General features: G+C 32.6%; 1 long non-coding RNA gene across 1 annotated transcript in view; it reads right to left on the reverse strand.

The window, feature by feature from the left end:
• Nucleotides 1–362: 362 nt before the first annotated feature.
• LOC127841215 (uncharacterized) overlaps nt 363–12,543 on the reverse strand; it is a 12,337-nt gene continuing 156 nt past the window's right edge. Inside the window, exons 2-3 of the long non-coding RNA XR_008030766.1 lie at nt 5,372–5,575; nt 363–483 (exon numbers count right to left, since the gene is read on the reverse strand). This is a non-coding gene — a long non-coding RNA (uncharacterized LOC127841215). The remainder of the gene's footprint in view (nt 484–5,371; nt 5,576–12,543) is intronic.

A 12,543-nucleotide genomic window follows, 5' to 3' on the forward strand; every position in this document is an offset into this window, starting at 1 on the left:
TGATTAATGTTTTAAATTTGTGTAATATATACATGACGAATTGTTGACATTAAATTTCAGTTAAATTTTACATTTATAATGTTGATTTTTAACTACGCTGATTTGCACTGTGGTGCGTTTCTTTCCTGGCTTATTTTTATTAAAGACAATACAACAGTTCATTTCATAAAAATAATTAAATAGGCTAATTATAAACGTTTTTATTAACTACGCATCATTACACTGACTTAGTTTTCTATGATACACATTCTTACAAACAGTGTTAAACAGAGAATAAGTTTTCACATTTAATTTGTTTACATGATCATTCATCAATTCGATGAAAAACCACACGTTGTTACATACCTACGCTACAGTTGTCATGGGTCCATCCAGCTGCGCATTTGTTATTGAGACAGCTACCGTCAACCTTGTTACAGGTGCCATTATCGAGACAATGACAAATATTCGAGCAGTTAGAACCAAATGTGCCGGGTTTGCAGGCTGTAATCATTAATCGTAAATTTATCTATGATCAATCAAAGCAATGGAAGCTAATACACTGCGGCTTGCCATAACTTTAGCTATAGAACAAGCCAATGGGCAACATATTATTTCAGAAAAAAAACAACAACATTACTTTGACAATTTTGATGTTAAGCGATTTTGTTTGGCGTTGTGGTAAGTATTTTCGGGCTAGTTATATTTAAGATAAAAAAGAGATTATTTTTCAGGAACTCTTTACCGTTCAACTGACTAATTGTATATGTTTTTACAGAATGCACCTATATTACTCGGATATTGTTCTTGAACACAGTTCAGCAAGTAGTATAAAGCATTCATTTATGTTGATATTAAATATGTCATATTTATAACAATACAATTGTTTGTCATATGTTTTTATTATGCTTCATCACGAGTCAAATAGATAAAAAAAACTGCATGTTGTTACATGCCTACGCTACAGTTGTCGTGCGTCCAGCCAGCTGCGCATTGGTTTTTCAAGCAGCCACCGTCAACATTGTTACAAGTTACATTATTGAGACAATGACAATCATTGGAGCAGTTAAAACCAAACTGAATGGTTTCAAACTGTACATAGAAAACTCCAATTTAGCTATTATAAATCGAAACTTTGAACGCTTAAATAATGTGGCTTGCCATAAGTTGAGCTTTTCATCATTTCTATTCATAAGGCGAGTTTCAAGAAAACTAGCTCTTAATGGTTACTAGTTCAAATACAAGTAATGGACACATGACAAGCTGATAACTTTTTTTTCAGTGAAATATTTTATTAATAGTGTTGCTTTTAAAGCAGTGCATGGTATATCATGTTTCTGGCTCTGTATAATATAAACAATGAAACAGTTTTTTCAAATCGCTCCCTAAAACATAGTTCAACAGCCGTATCGTGTACATTTTTAAAAACTACACCTGCATTACACAGACATGTTTAAAAAGAAACATATTCGAACAAGGAGTTATAAATAAGGTACAAACTGTCACATTAAATCATGAATATGTGTGACAAACAAAATTGAGTATTATAATTCAGATATAGTAAATTAGATGAGAAACCGCATGTTATTACGTATCTACGCTTAAATTGTCATGGGTCCATCCAGCAGCGCATTTGGTATTGGGACAGCTACCGTCAATATGGTTACAAGTTACATTATTGAGACAGTGGCACATATTGGAGCAGTTAGAACCAAACGGTCCAGGGTTTCAGACTGTAAGCATAAAACGTCCATTCATTAACGCTTACTATGGTATATACTACGGCTTGTAATTACTTGCGATTAACATCAAGTCAATTTATATTGCGATTTTCTGGAAAACTATTTTTTTTCGTGAATGATGGTTCACATTGGGGAAATTTATTTATACCAAGTTGACAATATATTGATTCTGATTATAATTGCATTAATAATGGTGTTTGACGGTTCTGATTTGCGCTTTGGTCATTTTTTCTCCTAGGACGGCGTGTTATATTAAAAATAATAAAACATGGGAGATCACTGTGCGATTGCAATATCGAATAATCTACATGTTTTGACTTGCGGTAATATTGACCCCAGCTGTCGCCGCAGTCGTAAAACGATACGTTTAACAATTGTAGCACATCTGCAAAATTATACGAACTATTTGGTGTTATATTCCTAAATTCGCCCCAAATCCTAACAACTGCAGTGCATTTTTAGGGTATCACGCACGCAACTAGTTTTAAATCCATCGGTCGCAATCTTTCTAATGATACAGTCATCCTTATGTAGGATAATTCTTATGTAGGATAGGTGATTTTAGTATGTGTTATAGGTATATGTGTCTTAGTATCATATATAAGTGTTTATAACCCTTGGCGTGTGTGCATTAATTCTTCATCTAATTCGGTGTATGTCCAGGAATGTTATGATATATTTTACGTGTTTTGCTCATTCCAAATCATAGATATGCAATCAACAAAAATTATTTTTGTTAGCACCCTCAACAAATACATATAAGTGGAAATATGTGATCATGATGTCTTAAGCATATGTACTGTCGTTAAACAAACTCAATTTACTACCTAACAATAGAAAATTGTAGTTACGGTGTATATTTGACTACTTTTATTTCACTCTTCTTTCAACCTGGTTACAAACTCTGAATTTACATATTTCACATATACTAGTACACTCGATATACTTTTCCATAATATATACTCGAACATCGAGAATATGTTTGATTTATTCCATTACCCACCACAAGACATTTGGCTCTACAACGAAACAATATGACTTCACCCTGCTTTGAGAACCACCCATCTAAGAGTGCAGACCACGTGTAAATCATTGACGGAGCAGTGTCGGTCAAGTTACCTCGCAAGCCGGGGTTTGAGGAAAACCTTGCCGTGTCGTGAGGTGTATCCTCATCAACAGTTGTCTTTGAATTTAATATAAAGTTCTCCATCGAATTTATTAGCTTTTGTTGTAGCATTGCAATTCCCATCGCAAAAGGTCTTATGAATTTGGGATCCGTGCTTGTGATTTTCTGTGGGCGTTTTTTGACACAACTCGACCATACAAAAGTGTTTGACCGTGGCTTTTACTAGACAGCTGGAGGATTGTATTGTGTCTGGATGTCGTGTTTATTTTGTGAGTTCTTTTGATGAAATTGGATTTTGGATGAACACATGTGTTGCTTATAAATATCTATTTGCATTAATTTATTCAATTGTTCGATTATTAGCATACTGCACGAATTATGTGTGCATTGAATTGTAAATTATTTTTTTTGGTATAAATGTAGGATGTAAACAACCGAAATGAAATTCGTTCTGCATCTACATTGTTTTGTAACCGGGTTTATAACCGTTTATTTCACTTATTTTATGTTTATATTTGTAAGTCTTTTTTATTGATTGACATACCTTTATTGCCACTTCTTGGCATAAAAAATCACAAATTCATATCTTTTAGGTTAAATATTTATAGGACAATAACTTTGATTCTAGACACAAATGCCTGTGAAATGAAAAAAGGAAACAATTGTAAACAAAATTAAGAGATAGGTCTTACTTACAAATGGATCACAATTTATATCGAAAAAGAGATAGGTAGCAACTATTTAGTGTGATTTCTTTATCAGTCTATTGGCTATTGATAAAAGTCAAAATCTGTCTTAGAAAGCTACTCCTAAACAATTGAAACAATATATGGAGGTTCGTTCAAAAGCTTGTGTTTATAAAGTTCTTTTTATCCCATCATCAATGCTTTTTTTAAGTTATCCGTGATAGAAGTGGCAATAACTCCAATTTAACCGAGCTGCATAAGTTCACATGCTTATTAATACGTTTGAGTTACTCGTGAGGCACTTAATTTTTTTTTAAGTGAACATTACTAAGGTTGTATTAGAAATCTGCCAAATCCGACTATGCTTAAGCGGAAATTAAGCGTTTTCTTTAAATGTTTCTGAAGTTCTAGCCTTCTGGTAGCAATGCCTTTTTTATTATGCGCGACACAAAATAAAAACTGCAAATATTTGAACAAAAGGACCACAGCTCTGGCTGTGTATAAATAATGCGAACCAAATTATAAAGGCGCTTAACTTCACATGCTTGTAAATTAGTGAATAATGCTCTCTGAGACAGGAATTTGTTTTTGAGTTATGCTCTACATGTTACTTAAAACTGTTAGAGGCCATATCTTAGGTAACGCTGTTAACACAGGACAAACAAAGGTGCCCATGTTCACATGCGTGTATATATGATTGTAATGGTTTATCCCACAAGCAGCAAAATGTTTTATAGGTTTTCCTGCGGCAAAAAAGGACCGGCTTAAGGAAGTGGGCACAGACGGACGGACAAGGGCAAACCAATATGCTCTCTCTCTCTCTAAAGTTGTGGTATAAACCATATAAATAAATAAATATTATGCAACATAGTAGAACACATACTAAACTGTATGACCTGAAATTGTATTTATTTATGCAGACAACGCGATGCATAAATAAGACTCGAAAGTACTAGATCTATGTTAGTGGGATGATCATTAAACAACTAAATTTTAAGGCGTTTAATAACATCTCGGTTGAAAAACTGCTCTACTGTATACTCTGCTGCAATATCTTTTGTGCCATTTTATATTTCAACCAGATACACAGATCCTGTCATTGAAACAATTTAAAAGGTTTCAGATATTCTAAACAACACAATACATAGTTAAAAGGATTACGAACTTGATAACAAGAAAACAGAATAAATAACACGGTAATACTTAGCATAAATACTGTTTGTTTGTTGTTATCAACATTATCATCATTATTACCCATATATGTGTAAGTATTCAAACATTATTTTTGTCTTGTTTATTTGTAGACATCAAACAGCTTATCGGCAATGCGAATTCAAGCCATTTGATTACTATGACACTCATAAGCGCAAAGTCTTCAAAACAAAAAAGCTAAATTTTCATTTGTTTACATAAACATAAACTTGATTAAAAAATAAACACAACGATAATTGATAAAGGATACATGAACAATGTTTAAACGTTCATATATATTTATCACGATCGGAAAAGCCAAATAACCAAAAGTATATTTGATACCCGTTTAGTCATGTTAAGTTAAAATATTTCGATTTAAGAAAAGTATCTTAAAAAAACAACGAATGCTCTCCGAGTTTTAATCTGTTCCACAAGCAAATTCAAATATAGAATCAGTTGATTGTACAGTAATTATTCGCGGATATATCAATTATTTTCAATCAGTTTCAACGGTGAATAAATCATGTAACTGATTGCGCGGTCATAGCAATACACGAAACATTTTGCGTATTGAAACAAAACAAAATAAAATGTTCAAATATTATAATAATTCAAAAGAAACATTGACCTTCCAATCACGTTACCTGCTTGTTGGTACATCATAATCTCGCAAATTGTCATATGTGAACTTGTTGCCATGCCACCCGAAACTCGTACAACATCTAATTCGCGTGGAGGAGCCAGTATAGTCTGCGCAACAGTTCCGTTTTTCATAGTGAACGCTTCGTCCACAAGAGATTGATTCAGTCTTCCCAGTGACAATGTTATGTTGTCAAATTGTAAATACTCTGCAAAACAACAAGTAACCATACGTATACACTACATTTTTTTGATAGACAAAACTATTTTATTTGAATAATCATTGTCCCTTGAAGTAACCAACATAATATAAAAATTGACACAGTTTATATCATAATAAACTACAGTTTGGTTGCCAGTAACGGATCACTTCCGGTACATCGAAGAAACCAATGCACAATGTCTAAAATATATTAATAGATCGTATTCACAAAATAATGTTCTTTCAAATAAAAATATTATTCACAATAAGAATTAAAACATTTTTTGTTTTGCAAAATAAAGTTTCAGCATGTTGACATCGGCCAGGATTACCCCATTAGCGGACCATTTTCTCCAGTATATAATCACGTGACATTTGAATGTAGGGGGCATGTCAAAACACCAGAAAATGACAAACATCAGCTGATATATTAACAATTGCATGGAAATAGACTAAAATAAACATTAAACCTACAGAAAACACGTTTTTCAAATGCAATATTAAGCACATACCCTAAGCTTTGATCAAAGCATAAGTATTACGTGTTTGCCTTCAATGAACATTAAATTCAGCATTTAAACAAAGTGACAAGCTGTTGTTTTTCAGCAATTGAAAATCTGTTGTTTTACAGCAATATGTGTTATACACAAAAACTTGATACAAACATAGGATTTTAGTTATCCAATACAAAATAAATAGTAATAAAAACTTTAAACAAAGCTACACACTGTTGTTGAGCACAGACATTAAATCTGCATAGATAAATAAACTGTTACAATATAGTAAAGCAATGATTCACGTTCCTTCTCAATTTTCATGCATGTGCCATCCATGGTTTCAAGCAACTGTCCGTAGTTAACTTAAGATCAATTCAATATCAATATCTGTGAAAACACAATCACATGGCAAGACAAAACATCCACCACCTTCCCGATCTTTAGCTGGCCACGGGGAAAAACTTGGCCACTGGGTCTCGTGTAATTTTCACTTATTTTATTTTTACGTTTGTTAGTCTTTTTTGTTGGCATACAAAATCACAAATTCATATCTTTTAGGTTAAATATTTATAGGAAAATAACTTTGATTCTAGACACAAATGCCTGTGAAATTGAAAAAGGAAACAATTGTAAACTAAATTAAGAGATAGGTCTTTCTTACAAATGGATCACAATTTATATCGAAAAAGAGATAGGTAGCAACTATTTAGTGTGATTTTTTTATCAGTCTTTTGGCTATTGATAAAAGTCAAAATCTGTCGTAGAAAGCTACGCCTAAACATTTAAAACTATATATGGAGGTTCGTTTAAAAGCTGGGGTTTAGAAAATCTTTTCCGATCAATAACATGTCAACGAATTGACCGATTGGCTTAATTTTTTTATGTGCTTTGACTTTGGAATATTTAATTACCCTTATCGAAATTGACATCTCGCCTGGACGATGATTGCTCCGCCCACTTACTCACATGGCCTAGCGGTTAGAAAACCTAGACAAGCTCACACCAAAGTGGGTTATTTGCCTATAGATTGCTTATTGATTTGGCGATTTTTCGGATGATTTTTATGGACATTTTTTACACCCTATAACACTGGTAAAAGAGGTTTGTGTCACATGTTTATTATGCAAATGCAAACCATATTAGTTTATAAAGAACATTATCTATGTATAACGGGTATTTCGGTACTTGAAACACGCTCCAAAACGCTTGCGCCCTTAGCAAAATCTAACCTGTTACTACGTGTAATGGTGGTATTAGTAATAAATTATTACCTCTAAACTTGTATTTACCCATGTTTTTTACGAAAATACTAACGAAACATTTTGTGCACATGCATTTGACACGAATAGCGCTTTATAACTGGAATTTCGTTTTACACGCTTTCTGACGCCGAGCGGGTACAGAAATACATCAAGGTACATGTATTATGTATTAAAGTGCAGACCAACAAAACGGTGGGATCGATACGGTTTTATTAAAATAGTCACATAAAATAGTTTTCGCTTGTTTCTGACATAAAAAGTGAAAATTGTAGATATTAAATTCCTCTAATTTATCTATGTGGAGCTACATGCACTACTATGTTAGAAATACACATATTTGTAATTAAAAGCTTTACATTTGTAATTAAAAGCCCTGTTACATTTATTTTTTCAGAAATCTTTATTTTTTGAATTTAAGAGAAATATGATAACCTACACGTTGTGTATTTAAAGGAGCAGTTCATCTTTGTAGATTTCTTTCTCTAATTGTTCGCATATTGTAACTTCATATGCAATAACTGAAACCACAAACTGAGTATGAATTGATTCTTTTGCAGTAAAATTGCCACATACATGTATAACAGAACATAGTTGATGGACAACTACCTGTACATGTACCATTAAGACATAGCCCAGGGTAAACAAACATCGTTGTTTGTTAGTGTTCACTGATTTCATCTTCAATGTGGCGTCTTTGATAACCACGGTGGTATAGGATCGAATTTAACATTTAACCCTTTAGCACTAAGATACTTCTTTTCGTTTGTGTAGTCCCTAAGAAAGTTAATTAAATACCTTTCTTACTAAATTCAAGTTGTTAAGACTTCATTTCCAACCCTTAGATACTGATGAGCAGCAAACAGCATAAAACCTTAACAGACTGCCATTTACTCGCAGGCTGTTCCGGTTTTATGCTGTTTACACATTTTCACTTTGCTTCTGATTGTGGTATAGGATCGAATTTGACATTTAAGCTCCTCAGATCATAAATAAATTTAACAATTGCAGCTTGAAAATACATCACACACTAAGTTTACCGATTATTGGTTTATACTTTTATTGTAAAATTAGCAAATGGTTACATAGTCTGATTGATTTCAAATGTATACAAATAGATAGGTTGACTAAAGTATGTGAATGTGTTTCAATTTTAAAATCAACTCTTACTTTATTTAGAACTATATGCATACTAAGATAGCATTGTTATATTGAATAGTAACAATTCAATTTGTGGTTTTAAAATTCACCAAAAATTCAAATTTCATATTACATGTTTTGTCAAATTTTGCAACATAAGAATGGCAAAATATTCAACATAGTTTTTCACTTGATTATAATGCTTTGAAATTTTGAACAATCATCTTTGAAAAAAAACTAGAGGAAAGTTTTCACTAAGAAAGTAAGAAATTTAATTGCACTTGATAAAAGTGCAGTCATTTTTACTGACTTGTCTCATTGTATAGTCCAATTATTCATAAGCACTTGACAAGGAAAGTATATTTCATTGTATAGTCCAATTATTCATTAGCACCGGACAAGGAAAGTATATTTACAATAACAATTAACACCACTTCCATTGTGTGTGCTATATATGTACTGGTCAATTGGGCGGTACAATAAAACTGAGAGAAATAATGCAAAATTATATTTTGCTGCAGACATACTGTATGGTGTCTAATAACTAATGCTATTTACAAGAAGTATATAGGGGTGTAAAATTCATAAGACGACTCGTCTGACACGGGTAATTTAACGGGTAATTTTACCATTGTACTAGTCACAATTTCCTGTCAACCAGTCTGCTGACAACTGCAATATTGATCTATTAAAACGATCAAAAATGTTTAAATATAATGTTTTAATTTTTAATTTTATCGCTTGAGAGATGTGAAAGTAGATTATCGCTAATCAATCCTGTGCAGAATGATCGACCAAGTGACTCGAATAAACATCCTTTAAATCTTTGCCTTCTGAGGTGAAACTAAATAGGAAACCAATTTATTTCAACCTAGAGTGTTTTAAATTAAAAGAAAATAAAAAGATGCAAATATGTAAAGTATTGTCAGCTTTATTATGACTATTTCCTGGCCAAAACATGCAACACAATATTTTGCACTTTAAACACCACGTCAAAATAATAATGCAAATAAAAATGAAAATTTGTATATTTGTAGCACAGAGAACATTGAAATATATGGTGGCATGTAGGTTACATAAAAATATATATTTATTTATGTACACACATGAAGACCTTAAGATGAGACCTCACATGCCAACATGAAGAAAATAATCATTTGGATGTCTCATCAATGCAACAGTAAAGATCTATACAATTGGTTAACAGATTTGTAGTGCATGTAACAAAACTTTATCTTGTATGATTCGAAATGTTTTTTTCTGCATAAAAAAACTTATAAGTTTCTGTATATCTATCTACATGTACATAAACCTTATTTACACCGTTTCTTAATATTTCATTTCCTATTTTTCGAACACAATAAACGGAACTCGAATAAATAAGAACTCGGCATTCGGCTTGTCTGGGAAATGGCGGACATGTCGTTAGCAACCGGCGCGGACGATTTGTCAATAGCTGATTGGTAGATCACTTTTTAGATAAGAAACTGATTGACAGTTGGCGAAATGTCAATTGGGGTCAGCAGATTAAAACTTAAGATCACTGTCACAATTAGTGTGAAAATCGTTTCAAATTAATAACTCGTCAACGCATTAACCGATTGGCTTGATACTTCACATGTGCATTGGCCTTGGCAGTAGATATACCTATATTGAAAATGGGGTCACTAGTTCAAGGCCCTGTTGTTGTTCTTTTTTTTGCGGGGGGGGGGGGCATGTGATCCGACCACGGAACTCTTGTTTCATTAGTAAACTGATTATAAAGCGAGACAAGTTATATCATCATGTGTATTTGTGTACACCCAAATTAATCGTTAAACTGCGTAAAAGGGAATGTTTGAATGACACGCAGATGTTCTTAGCAGAAGTTTAGATGCAGGAGTTGTCTTCTCAGAAGAAAAACTAATGGTCGTAGCCTAATTTTTGAAAGAACCACTCTTGAATGACTGAAAGTAAAAACAAATTACAATTCCCAATTATTTTTTAAGCATATAACATTACATTGTAAAATAATTTCCATTATTATTATTTTGGATTGTTTTATTTGTGTTTATTCTTTAAGTTTACATTTGTGTAATATAGTTTTTAATATGTTTTTGTTGTATTATGTAAATGAATTGAAAAATGATTGATGAATAAATAACTTTAAATTTGTACCAGTTTTGTTAACGTTTTTTAATGTATTTCCTGAAAATTAAAAAGTATGAAATATAAATTGAGTTGAATGAATTTATAAAATAATTATTCAGTTAATATGCTCAGTGAATCAAAATAACTTAATAATTAATAATTTGCCAAATTTACTAAATCTGTATTCAAAATTTGGTAATAACTGGACAATGTGTAGTATTTAACATTGAAACCGTACAAACATTTCGTAAAAATACAATTTTGACATCAAAAATGAACTTTTCCCGCCATATTGCCGAACAGGATTCGCTACTGGCGACTTCACTTGGGTTTCAAAAAGTGCATGCAAAAACCGTTAAACAGCAGCTTATGTGATACATTTTATTTTAATGTATTGTTTCATAACTTACCTTTCGAATGACAATAGGATGTTGATGGAAACAATCAAATGAAATTAACTGTAAGCGTTTTTTCAAATTCTCATTACCCAAAACGAGGCTCACTTTGTAAACACGTTGCGTACATGTTGATATGCACTCCACTTTATAAAAATAACAATGTCATCACTGGGAAAAGAAAATATACATTTTACGAGAAAATGGTTATACTCGTTGAAAAAAAAGTTTGATCAGTAATTTTATAGGGGTAAGAACAATAGAATGATCGTTTCCGAAAAATGATCCGCCACTGGGGAAGATCCGTTACTCGCGACCAAACTGTATCGTTGTTCAATCGTATCCATTAAACACTGTTTAACATTGATTAATTAATTAAACAGAGCCATCCGATCGTTTCTAGGCGTCCATAAACATCCGTCGGACGTTGCTACCAATGGCGATACTGGATGGTAAGCGCTCACAATGCGACATCACCTAAAACGGCTCCTATGGGACCGTCTCTTCAAAATGTCAAATGCTAGAATTGCAAAGAAAGTATGTGGGATTACGCAAACAGCCAAGTGTGGTGTTTGACGTGAAAAGTGTTTTTAGCAATCACATTTACTCGATTTGCATACGTCTAAATTCGTGAGCCATCTGTCGCTGGATAATGTTTGGTGCCATGCTAAGAAGACATTTACACGTACATATGATGCCAAATGGAAACAATGTCTCGTATCACAACCAAAGCTCGGGAATTACCGGCGAATTACTACCATGGCACTTGAGATCTTACATTGTTCAAATAAGACACCTTGCCGCTGAGGATTGAAACTGGGCGGTTAAAAAACTTAAAAGATCGGAGAAAGACTGTGCCTACTGTTTAAAAAAGCGACTCAGGTAAAAACAGAATAACAGTTCTTATTGGAATGTGCATTCTACCTTTGTTTCTATCTTTTTAATAGTTTTAATAATTGCTTTTCAACAATTAAACCAAACATAATAAATATTCCGTATAGCGAGAAGCTAGCATGTCTTCTGACTGATACTAGACTTATTTATAATTTTTAGGTTTTTAATCGTCAAAATATGAATTTAATGGATATTAAGAGTATGATAAATGTTCAGTTTTTTTCTGTTTCCTCGCTTATATCATAACTTCATAGAGAAATACATAGAGTAACTTGAACGATTTGCGAATCGGAAACGATTTTTTTTTTGTCAATTAACGGAAACGTGACAATGACCTTTTAAAGAATGTCATTCTTTCTATTATCGTGATCCTTACACTTTCCAGCACAATGCTGTTTTAACATGTCAACTAACTTACTCGTAAGCAATTAAATGGCTGGGCAATTCAATGTTTTGTAAATATATTTGTACACATATAGGCTTTTGTAATATCGTTTATTTATTGTTTTCTTTCATTGCGTGCTTGCACGTGTACTCATAAATTTGGTTATTATTGAAAATAGCTAAAGTAAATATGTTATGCTCCTCTTGTCTACGGGAAAATAAAAAATCTATCAATGGGTTAGCGCATTTCTACACGGCGATCGGGTATTTTCGTTT

This window comes from Dreissena polymorpha, chromosome 8, assembly GCF_020536995.1.
Source record: "Dreissena polymorpha isolate Duluth1 chromosome 8, UMN_Dpol_1.0, whole genome shotgun sequence".
Lineage (NCBI taxonomy): Eukaryota > Metazoa > Mollusca > Bivalvia > Myida > Dreissenidae > Dreissena > Dreissena polymorpha.